This window comes from Eupeodes corollae, chromosome 2 (assembly GCF_945859685.1).
Source record: "Eupeodes corollae chromosome 2, idEupCoro1.1, whole genome shotgun sequence".
NCBI lineage: Eukaryota > Metazoa > Arthropoda > Insecta > Diptera > Syrphidae > Eupeodes > Eupeodes corollae.
In genome coordinates, this window is record NC_079148.1 from 48,785,400 (window position 1) to 48,798,171 (window position 12,772).

The 12,772-nt window shown below is 33.8% G+C and overlaps 1 protein-coding gene across 2 annotated transcripts in view; it reads left to right on the forward strand.

Moving 5' to 3' along the window:
- Positions 1–12,772, forward strand: part of LOC129946199 (netrin-B) — a 158,262-nt gene that overhangs the window by 128,307 nt on the left and 17,183 nt on the right. The window lies entirely within an intron of this gene.

The window sequence follows — 12,772 nt, forward strand, 5'->3', positions numbered from 1 at the left end:
AGCGAAGTTTCTAATTCTTCACTGCACAGGTTTAAGACCAATCAGGGCACCAACTTGTCTTTGTCCTTATAACTTCAAGAGCTACTATTTTAGGTAGTCGAATATTATCCATCTTCAAGACTTTCGTGACATAATCCACTTGCATTTTTAATGTTCGAATGAACAATGGCGAGATTCCTGTTTCTAACATGATTACGTAGTTAGGTGTGCTACGCGGAAGCTGGAAGATTCTTTTGCAGTAGTATCGTAGAAGTTTTCCCACCGTATCGTACTGCCTTGTACCCCATGTCTGAGCTGAGTAGAAAATGATTGACGTTGATATCGCTTCAAAAAATTTGAATTTACTGCTGTCTGCTATACTTTTGTTATGAAAGCATCTTGAATTCCGTTACATCCTCTATATTTTCTCCATTATAATGCCATTTTTCGTTTGCACATTTGTGGCCTCTTCCACTTTTGAATATTAAAATCTTGGATTTGTCAAGGTTAACTATCAGATTCCAAACCCGACAGTATTCGAATAATCGGTTAATCATCAACTGCAATGATTCAGAAGAGGCTGCCAACAGAACAATATCGTCTGCAAACATCAATAGTTTTATGATCATCCCCCGTACTCTACTCCACATGGCAGAATGTCAACCAGATCATCAATGAAAATGGCGAACATGCTTGGGCTCAATGTACAACCTTGCCTGACTCCCGATTGTGTTTTGAATTCTTCCGAAAGCGCATCACCATTCCATACTTTACTTGTTGTGTCGTCGTAGAGATTCTGTATGACTCTTCCAAACTTCCATGACATACCTTTACTATATAGCTTATAAAATAGAGCCTTTCTATCGATCATATCGAAAGCAGCTCTAAAATCCACGTAGAAGGCATATAGCTTCTTTTTCTTACGAAGGAATGTTTCAGCCATACATCTAAGGGTAAAAATATGATCGATCGTTGAATATCCACTTCTAAATCCTGCCTGGTACTCCTTCAGTAGTTTGTCGCTATCAATTTATTCGTTGAATCCTTTGTGAAGTATTAGGGTAAATATCTTGTATGAAGCATTTAGGAACGATATACCTCTGTAATTAGCTGGTTCGGCCATGTTTCCTTTCTTGTGAATCGGAAAAATAATCGATTCCTTGAATTCATGTGGTATAGTCCCGGTTTCCATGATATTGTTAAATATGAAAGTTAGCCTTGTGAGTAGTTCTGGTATCCCATACTTATAAAATTCAGCTGATATGCCATTCGAACCTGCAGCTTTTCCATCTTTAAGCTTCGTTACAGCTGATATTACTTCTTGGTAACTAATTGTAGCATCAAGAGCACCACATTCATAGGCTGGTATAGCGTATTCCACCGAAGGTGTCTCATGTACTGGATTCAACAGTTTCTCAAAGTGAGCTGCCAGAAGGTTTGGACTCAAGTTCGTTTGGATTGAAAACCGTTTGCCATTGAGCTGTCTTGCCAAGTTCCAAAAGTCTTTTGAGTTTTTGCATAGCGCTAATCGTCTTGATTCAGCTTCGTAGAAAACAGCCTTTTTTGGTTTACATATTTTTTTGTACGCCTTATTAGCCATCAAATACTGGTGTCTGAAATAGTCCTCATTTGAGGTCATATACGCTCTTAACCAGCCAAACGATAATTTTCTGTATTTTCTATAGTCTGCATCATACCACGGTGCCGAAGAGTTCCGCTGAGTATTGGTGTTAACTGTGTAGTAAGAGGCTCTGATTATCTCTTCTATCTGGGGTATTCCTGTGTGAAAGTCATGTCAAGGAATGCAGGGAACCTATACAATTTGTATGCCAAATCCAAACCGATAATTTGACATAGAAAGAATTACTCTTAGAAGATTAAACCATTTATTTTCAACAAGAAAACTTTCCTAACCGAGTTACTTCTTGAAGAACTGACAAAATTTAACCACCAAGATCTTATAATTTAACTGTTTTAAGACTTTTTTTGGGGATGACGAGAAAAATAAGTTATATGCTAATGATCCCCTACTGGTTTGAGACTTCTTAGATAAAATTTGCGAAGTATCGCAGGACACACAAATGCAAATGTGAAAATTGTTCATGGAAATGATAACGTAACAACTTTAGCCGTGGCAGCCAGTTCGAAGGTGACGTTTCCTATTGTTAGTAGTATACCTTCTTGCTTGCTATGAAATAATCATTTACAAATTTCTTCTCGTTTCCTTGTTAATATCAAAATAAAACTTAGCTTAAAAGAGATATACAATTATTAAAGAGTGATATAAAATGATAAATCGTCAAAAAAGTCCTATTTGAAATTGTCTTTAAATCTTGTTGGTCCTGTCAGCTGTCAAATAGTTAAAACTTCATGGACAGTATCACATTTTTGTTTTACAGCAAATTCAAGACATTCTTAATTTTAGAAAATTATGTACCTTTTTGTATGTATAATAATTAAATAATAAAAAATAAAAATTGTAACAAATGTGATAAAGAATTATGTAGAAAATTCACAAAAAAATAATAACTTCAAGAAAAAATACACCAATCTAAATCCAAGCATCAAAATCTAAATCTACTTACTTCTGAAAAATGTAATGTCCATTCAAAAAAATACTTAGCTCACATTACTGTCGCTTGCTTCCTTTAATTCTAATAAATTCTTCCAGGAAAATTTCTTTTTACTTCATACCAAATATAGTATAATTCTCTATCTCAATATTCAAGTTCCCTAAGCCCATAAGTTAATATCCTTAATATTATAAAAAAAATATACTTATAAAAATCCAGTAAGATTAAAAAATAATCTTGCCAAAAGAATTTCTTTATCCAATTCAATTTAATTTTTTTTTTATTTTAAATAAACTTCGTTTTGCCTGCTAATATTTTTAACACCACACGAAACGAAACATTCTTTTTCGAAAAACCCAGATAGCTTTGTACAATTGTACACTATACAATACTTATAGATAGATAGCTGATATTGACGTAAAAAAGCCCAGCCAAAGTCACAACATTAACAAATCAAAGAGGATCAACTAAGGCAGACAGTCCTTTTTTTATCCTATTATCCTATTCAAAATAATGTGGCGCAAGGTATATGATTGTGGAGGCTTGAAGAACATACCTACCCACTTGCCGTTTTCAACGACCACTCTTGTTAAAAGAAACTTGAAGAAGCAAGCAGACATTTTGAAACTTCTCAATTGAAGCTCTCGGCTATAAAAGCTGGACGGACCATCCCCTTTAACAAATAATGTTTTATTTTTGGCAAGAGAAAGCAGTAGTAGCAAAATTTAATAACAAATGGGACGAATGTAAATAGACTATACAAATATTTTTTATCTCTATCAACATCGTAAACGTATGTACGTCGTCGTCGTAGTCGGTCTTACATACCTACTTTACTTTTATATAGAGAGCCAAGGCTTGCCTTAGGATTTTCCTTCTGTATTTCGTCCAATTTTTTCCATCTGTATAAATATATGTATAAGAGTGTATCTATAAGGTTCTTCTATACTTCTATACCCATGCTGCTCGGCTCGTTGTCGTTGGAATTTTTTTCCAAATTAAAATTTATACGTCTTTTACTTACATGGTCTTTGGCTCGGGGCTACTTTTTGTCTGTGATTCCTTTAGGCAATTCAAGAAACACAAAATATCCAAACATAGGTCTACCTATACGTACAGATAACATAGTCTCTTCGAAAAAGACATACAATTTCTAAAACAAAATTTATTTGCAGTGAATAAATACCATCGCACACTGTAATTTTTACGCGGCAATAAAAGAATAAAACAGAGTGTGTAGCTGATGTTATGTAGGCAGGGGGGGTTGGGAAAAATGTGAAGCCCAAAAAAGGATATGGATTTATCGGTGGATTAGATTCAATCACGTGAAATAAATTAAATTGAATTACTTTTTGGTATAAAAATCTCAGTTGATGCTTTAAAGCAATTTGATTGCCAAAAAAATAAAGAAGAAGGAATTTTCTCACCAACATTCTTTAAGTGATATTTTCCAGTATCACGAAAGATAAATTCGATAGAGGGGTTAATTTTGTATTGTGATACCATCAAAAACTATAGAAAGCTTATGCTACAGGCAACACTGCATTATCTGAGAATTTATGGAATATAGTTGATGAAAACCAACTTCATTTCATAAATTCATAAAGAAGGTGGAGGAAGTACGACTTTTATTTTTAATGCAACGAACATTCTTAACATTTATCTGATGTGATCTGATTAAATGATGATCATTTAAATTTATTAAAAAAGCTAGTAACAACATTTTTAAAAAGGGGTCAATTCAATATACTGAGATTACATACAAATTTACAAAACCCGCCTAAATTTAGCTTTTGGTGTACGTGCTGGTACCCAATAGTGTACGTAGAATTTTGATCAAAGAAGTGCAGACACATTCGAAAACTTAGAAAGAGGCTGGGATTCGACCCACACTGATAACTTTCCATCCTTTCTGTCGATTTGTCTTGCTTAAAAGATTGTAGGTTTTCGTGTTTTGTTAAAAAAAGTTGTCAATTGAATTATTAAAAAAAAAATTAAATTAATAACAATATTTAGCATATGATGAAATAGTTTGATTTCAAATCTATTTTTGTTAACGAGATTTTTTAGTCGTTAACCAATTCTTACCAAATTTTAGTAGCATGTCTTAAAAGTTTTTATTTTTTAGATAAACAAATACAAATTGGATTAATGAAATTAATTTGAAGTTAATACCTTCTATTGTTCACGTGATATCTATAACCGAACATCATTTTTACCAAATGTTCGTACTGTGTTTTGTAGATTTTTTATGAAAAAAAATTCACTGAATGTTGAAAACAATATTTTATGTGAGATAAAATAATTTTGAAACCAATATTTTTAATTTTTTGTTAAAAAACTTTCAATTCGATTTAAAAAAAAAAAATGTATCGAATGTTCAAAACAATATTTTTTATAAGATAAAATTAGTTTAAAGCCAAAATCTCAGTTTTGAAAAGATATTTAAGTCGAAAATCAATTTTTACTTACTTTTGTTAATTATTTTTTAGGATTTTAATATTTATAAAAAACTTGTCAATTTAATTTTCTTCAAAATTGTATCAGATGTTAAAAATGTTATTTTTCGTTGCACAAAATTGTTTTGGAGATAAAGTCATTTTTATTTGTAAAATTTTCGAGATGATAATTTTTTTTTGATTTATAAAAAAAAAAGTTAATATACTTGTTTGGTATCATGTTACAATATTTTATATAAAATTTAATTCAAGTCTTTAGCGTTTTTGGTTTGTGAGATATTTAGGGTTAACTAAAATGTTCACCTTTTTTAAAATTTTATGTCACTTACGCAATTTTCTTGGGAGCCCTTTCTGCATTTTTCAACATTATTATTTATATAACAACATTTATTTGAAGGCGATACCTCTTCTGGTTCTTGAGCTATGAAAGAAAAAAAAAACGTCGCGAACGTACGGACGCACGTACAGACGTACGAACAGCAAATCTACTGAGTTCACTTTCTATGATTTTCCCACTTTTTCCGTTACATAATCATGCAAATTGAACATTCAAACAGATATTAGTAAACTGTGATTTTATTATTGAATTAGACAATTCAAACGATCTTCGATCACTGTTGATCTAGGCCACATTTTGACTCTCTTTTAATCAAGCTGGTTTCGTTGTCTTTTGTCCGATATCGCATAAATCGATTTCTTGGAGATCTTCTGAAGATAATTTTTATTATTCCAAGGATTGTATTACAACTCAGTATTCCCAACAAATGTCCACTCCACTACGTTTACCCTTGCTGGTAACAGAAATTTTGGAGCTTACATATGATAGATAGATAAAGATTTTATTGAATTAAAGTCAAATTTACATTACACACCAAAAATGTTTACAAAAATCATTATAGCATGGCAATTGCCGTCTGCCAGATTGACAACAAAACACAATGAATGTAAAAAGCACTTAATATAATTACTTTTAAATATTGAAAAAAGGTATTTATAATATTGTTTAACTAAAAACAGTTCATGATAGATTACAAATAATTAAAGACAGTGAATAAAACACAATCAAAAATGTTCGTTCATTATAGCACTTCTATATCTAAGCGCAGTTTTGCAAAATTCGTTAAGATTGACAACGTCCATTTCATTCAATAAACTTATCACTTGATCTTCCGATAGAAAGTCTTTTGTAAATACATTTCTTCTGATTTCTCTGAGAATGGGACGTGAGCAGTATCCTCTCTTTCTGATAGGTTGCACATTTTACACTCTATAGTTAAGTCAGGTCTGTGTGGAATGAAATTTAAATCTATTAGTTTACTACGTAGTCTGACCGTCAAAGAAATCCAACGGACATTATTGGAATCCTTAAAATAGTTGTTCTCTGTAAGGTTATGATTTAATCTGCTGTTAGTTGTTCTGTACAAGGAATTAGACGCATCAGAAATATATTCAGCTCTACATTTCTCATCAACCTTTAAAATGACTTCATAAAAGATATTTTTAGCGCTTGTTAAATCCTCGATGGGTAAATTAAAATAATTTGACATTCTGCTGAGCAAGATCTTGTCACTCTCGATACCAACTGCTTTGATCTTGTATGGCTTTTATGGCCACCTTTTTCACGACCCGTGAATCATTCATTTTAAGAACGTTCAACAAGAAGTCCGCTTGCAACATCAATGTTTTTATAAACAAAGGAGAGAGACCCGTTTCCGGCATTATTACGTAGTTTGGCGTATTTAGTAGTTTGGCGTTAGGAGTTTTTCAACCGAATTGTACTTTTTACATCCCCATACCTGCGATCCATATAAAAGTATGCTCTCAGCTACTGCTTCAAATACTTTAAGCTTGCTACTATATGCTATTCACTTATTCATGAAGCATTGTTTCCAGGTCATATTAATAGCTGTATTCGCCTTAACTAATTTCTCCTTCAACTGTTTATCCATATTTAAATTATTTGTAACAGTAATGCCAAGGTATTTGTATTCTCGCACAGTTTCAATATTTTCGCGATTATTGCTCCATTTTTCATTTTATGCATTACGTTCACCACCACTTTAAACATAACCTAAGATGTATCTATAAATTTAAAAGTAAATTGGGTGGCGCGACAGTCCGTTGAGAACCAAGGCCTAGTGACTGTGTGCGAGTAATGTTGTCAGGAATGGAGGGGACCTACAGTTTATATGCCAACTCCGAACGGCTAATTTTGAGAAAGCACTTTTTCATGACAGTAGTTACTCTTGGAGAATTTGTCAATTCCTCGCAAGAGGCAGTACCCGTGAAAAGACTTTAGATGGCATAGGCAGGGATCGAACCCAAGACCTCTAGCATGACAGTCCAACGCACTAACCATCATGCCACGGGTACCAGATTTATCTATATTTACTATTAAATTCCATAGCTGAGAATACTGGTTCACCCTGTTAATCATGAACTGCAGAGTTTCCGGTGATTGCGCAAACATGACTTTATCATCTCATGCCTTAAACCGTATCCCTGCGAAATCTACTCCAACCGGCAGGTAGTCTAAAAGGTCATCAATGAATAATGCAAACAAGATAGGGCTTAATGTACAACATTGTCTCACTCCCGATGAGGTTTCAAACCAGTCTGAGAGTTCTTCACCCGTCCTTACAGCCGCCCTTGTTCCGCTATATACATAGGTGAAATGAAATCCCAAGACTATACAGCTTATAGAATAATGCACCTCTTTCGATTGTATCAAAAGCTGCTTTAAAATCGATAAACAATACATACAGCTTTTTCCTTTGTGTCAAGAAATTCTCTGCCAAGCTCCTGAATATAAAAACATTATCTATTACGGAATAATAATAATCTAAATGCAGCCTGGAACTCCCTCAGCAAGTTTCCGGTCTCAATCTAACTAGCAAGACGCTTATGCATCATCATTGTAAATATCTTGTAAGATGCATTTAAAAAGTAAATCCCTCTGTAGTTAACTGCATCAAACAACGATCCTTTTTTGTGGATTGGAAATATAAGAGAATCTCGAAATTCTACTGGCGACAATTCTCCCTCCAAAGCTGTATTAAAAAGTTTTATAAGGTGTTCTTTGAGCATGACAGTCCCTTATTTTAAAAATTCCACTGGAATACCATTGGATCCGGCTGCTTTTCCATCTTTAAGCGTCTTCAACGTTTCTTCCAACTCGCTAAGTATAAATGCAGAGTCCAGAGAGTCGACTACGAATCCAGCTGCTGCGAATTGCCACTTTGTCGGCGTTATTACAGGATTTAAAATATCCTTGAAATAAGAAAGCTGTTGTGAAAAATAACGAACCGAATAATACGATGGCGGATTGATTGTCCGCAAACTCAAAAGATTGTAATCAAAAAAACGAGAACGAATTAAAATTGAATAAAATAGGTAGCCGACGCGCACGAGTAGTACCTATTTGTGATTTATCGAAATCAAAGACAACTGTCAGACGCGAATAGGTTTGTTCGTCAATTTCCTCACAGACAGCAAAAGCAGTGATGTCGCCCGATAGCTCAGTTTTGGGGTGGGTTTAATTAATTGGGAACGAGGTTAATTTTATTAATCGAAATTATCAAATTAATTTGATAGTGGGTTGCGAATAGGGTGTTCTTGAAATATGTACAAAATCAAATTTAGAAGGAACAAGATGGGCGCCAGTAATTTTTTTTTTGCAAAAAAAAGGAAATTACAAACCTTTTGGAGCAGAACCGACCAGACCAATTTGTGAACAAATTAAAAAAAGATGTTTTAAATGGATGGAATATTTTTAACTGTTTTCGATTTTGCTTGGGAAACCTTACAAGTAGGATTAAAACCCAAGATATTTTAAGAATTTTTAAGAACAAAGAGTTGGTGTATGACACCGAAGATGGACCGTTAACCTTTTGTCCCTACTGGACAAAGAAAATTTCTAATTACGGGACGCGAGTTCCGCTTTCTCGGAATTACCTTTTTTTCTTTTTCGAAACGAAAGCCCAACGATTATTACACGATTCTCAATAGTTATTACCACGACAAATAAAAGAATTTTGCTTTTCAAACCCAAATTAGATACTTATCTTTTCTGGATATCCTGCCAAAGTGCCAACTTCCCTTTCCTAACTGTTTTTTTCTCAATCCTTATTTTTTCTCCCTTTAATTTTAAATTTTCTTTTTCCTCAAAATTTTAAAATTTTTCACTTCAAACAACACTTGAATTTCTTAACTTCTGAAAGTTTTTCCTTTTTTTTATCTTTCTTCCAATTTCTTGAACCTCCGGTTCAGATTCTATCTCGCAAAAAAGTGATCTTCCAGGCTTTCACCTTGCCTTGATGACCTCTCCTTTTTCTTCCATTCCCACATGCTTTCGGCCAATCAGAAAGTGTGGGTCTCGTTCGCGTTTTAATTCAGCTTTACCTAGCATATTTGCAAGAGTGAGCGAACGCAGTTGAGACACCACCACTTTTCCTACTCGCACGTTTCACCCCAGCTTTATGCACTACCACTGTCATTGAATTCGCCGACCTCTAGTACTTCTTCCAGTGAGCGGGAATTCAATGAGTGCATTCAGCCATCTATTAACCCCCATAATTTTGGAGAAACTTTGATAAATCGCATGAAACTCAAGTGTTTGACGCGTTCTTTTTTTTTGTACGAAATTACAATTATGTAAAAATGTTTGTTTTAACTATCGGAGGGTGGAAGTTGGCAGTGGTTTTTGATCTCGCGATTTTACTCTATTTGTCGTTGGACTTTCGCGCAGACTAGGGGATTAGGGACTCGTGTTAACGTTCCATCTTTTACATAACGAAATTGATTTATGTTGGGCATGCAGCCATTCTCATATGAGTAACATCAGCAATCGAGGACCAAGTGTCACTCGTGCCCTTTTTTTTTGTTGGTTTTGGTGTGACCAGACCACTTGTCTGTTACCTTGGTTGGTATTCGTGCAGACCGTCTGTCGTTCCAGCAATCACTTTGTGGACCGCCCGTCGCACAAATGTACCATTTTGTCCACACCTAATTTTGGTTGCTTTTCCATTATATATTAAGAGCAGGACACTGACTGATGGAAGACAGGATTCAACTGAACTCTTAGAATATATTGGAGCCACAACGAAAAACGCAAGGTTAAAAGGGAACGAGATATAGAGTAGGTGAGTGAAACTTGTTGTGGTAAATTTTACCGCAACAAAGCATTACGATTGAAGACAGTTTGGTGGGGATAGCAAAATTTTTTCCATTCAGCTTACATTATTTTGTATTTAAAGGTGATCTAGTGAGAACCTTAAGCTCTACAATTTGTTAAAAAAAATTTCTAATTTGTTCTATAATAAAACCTTTTTTCAATCAAAACGTAGTGCAGCTTTTTAATGATACCAATGACTGTAAAAATTAAGATGTAACATTCCGCTACGTTAAATAAATCTTGAAGATATAATACCCCAAAAAAAAGGAAATAACCCCCAACTCGGGGATTGATTGCATTATAAAATTATGTAATTCCCAAATTTGTAAATTAAATGAATTCCCGAAAAGGAATGAAATAAGTCCGCAAAAAATAGTTAAATAAGTCCCCCAAAAAGAATTGAAATAAGTTCCCAACTCTATAAGAATTATCTCATTATTTTATTTATATTCCAATGCGCTCCCCATTCCAATATAATTTGTTGGAGGGTTACATATTTCATATTTTTTTCCGGGTTAATGCGTAATTTTACGGAGATAACATATCTACCTTTTTTTTGAAGCTTCAAAAATACACTAGTGTTGTCGAAATGAAAAAAATGTATCGATTATGGTACTTTTATAGAGTATCTGTAGTATGAGTTTCGCCAAGATTTTAAGAAAAGTTAATGTTTGTATTTTTTACTTAAAATGATGAAAGAATTTGATTGACTAGTCCCAGCAATGTTTTCAGAAACGTTTTTTATTCCTGATTTTTCAACAGTGTTTATTCAAAAAGCTCTCAATTCATTGATTTTCTTCTCCTTGAAATAAGTTTTCAATGTTTCTAAAAATGTCCCAAGCAAAAAGTGACGCATATTTCGTTCCACGGTGCTATAATTCTGACTTCTGTCAAGATTTTAAAGTGAAAACTGTTGTTAGTATAGAAATAGCTTATGACTTGTTATTTAAGGGCCATTTGGAAACAATGCGCGTATTTTCTCGACTTCTATACATTGTACTAAAATAGATATTTCTGTAAGGTTTATGAAAAGAAGTATGGTATGCACTTTTTTTTGCAATCAAATTTCTGCATTTAAAGTCATGGATGTAAAAAAAATCACAAAGTTTATGTAAAAAATAAATCATAAGGCATCCTTACATTTTTGGTATCTTGATATATTTTGGACTTCGACAAAAAATGTCAATAATCATGAACAAAGTTATGTCAGATACTCTATATCCTTAAATTAAGTAGGCGTTAAGCTTTGCTCCAGTAATGTATTTTCTCAATGATAATGAATTCTTAAAAGTGTATTAGATCATCCAGTTCCTTAGCCATTTTAGTGAAATACAAATCTCCCTTAGAAATAAGGATTGAGTGAATGAGGTAGAGAATCAAAAAGTAATTTTTGACTGGTTGGGTTCCGAATGTTTCCCGGAAAATTACCTAAGCCGCTTAGAATATTTTTAGTTTAATTTTATACAACTCCAAAAACCAAAATAGAGTACAATTTTTATCTAGTTTTCATCTACTCTAAGAAGAATTTATAAATCTCCTTAAAGTGAACTCTTTTTCGTTCTTAACTTAAATGAATTTTTTTCACTAAAGAGATCTCTCCCCGTTTTAGTCAAAATTCCGCTTACGTGAAAGAGAGGCCGTGATATTCGTCTATTTCTCTAAAGCACTAAATTAAATTGTTTTGTGAAATAAAGTATGATAGCTGAAATAAAGACTATTTCAATGTTGTTCTAAATATTCGTATAATCCGGATAAATTATAGCCAATATCATCACAACTACAATAATTTGTATTCCATTCAGATTAACAGAAGTCATGTATGCCAACATCCAACAAGCCAACATCCAACAAGCATAAAGATCAAACGGCAATATCATATTCATGTGGCACGAAAAAGTTCGCTCTCATCCTACATCAGCCCGCATTGTTCAATTTGCACAGGAATAAGCGGACTTTTATAAATGTACCTATTTTATTTATTTGTATGTTTGTATTTTTGTTGCCAAAAGGTTTCATTTCCACATAAATCCAGATTATTTATTGTAAATCAGATTAGGTTACAGCCGTGTGACTTTAACATGACAGGAAACCAAAAGATACGACACATCCTGTCGCCGCCGCACAGCTCCAGCGCCGATATGTGCTAACTACACATTTTTATTATTTGTTGTTTTTGTTCTTCTAACAATGTATCGGGTGGAATTTCGCCTGCCTTCAGCCAACAAAGTCCATTTGTTACAACAGTGCATTAATAATTCGTTTAAAGTGAGCTCCAAGCATTAAATTGGTCAAATAGGTGGACCGTGGTGGACTGCAAACCATTCGGATGGCATCGCGATACATATAGCGTAAGCGTGTTGATTTCGGGCGGTCCAATGTTTCCCTTTTATTTATTGAAGCCATCGGCGCTAATAAACCAAACCGACGAGGACGAGGACGACGACTCGGACACGTATGTACCATTTACAGCTATACAACCACCAACTCAAACTCCAGAGCCAGTTAAGTGCACGTTTCAAGTCAAAAGATGTATCACAGTTAAAGGGACAGCTGAACGGAACTACAAGCAATATAATTGGCAGTTAAGT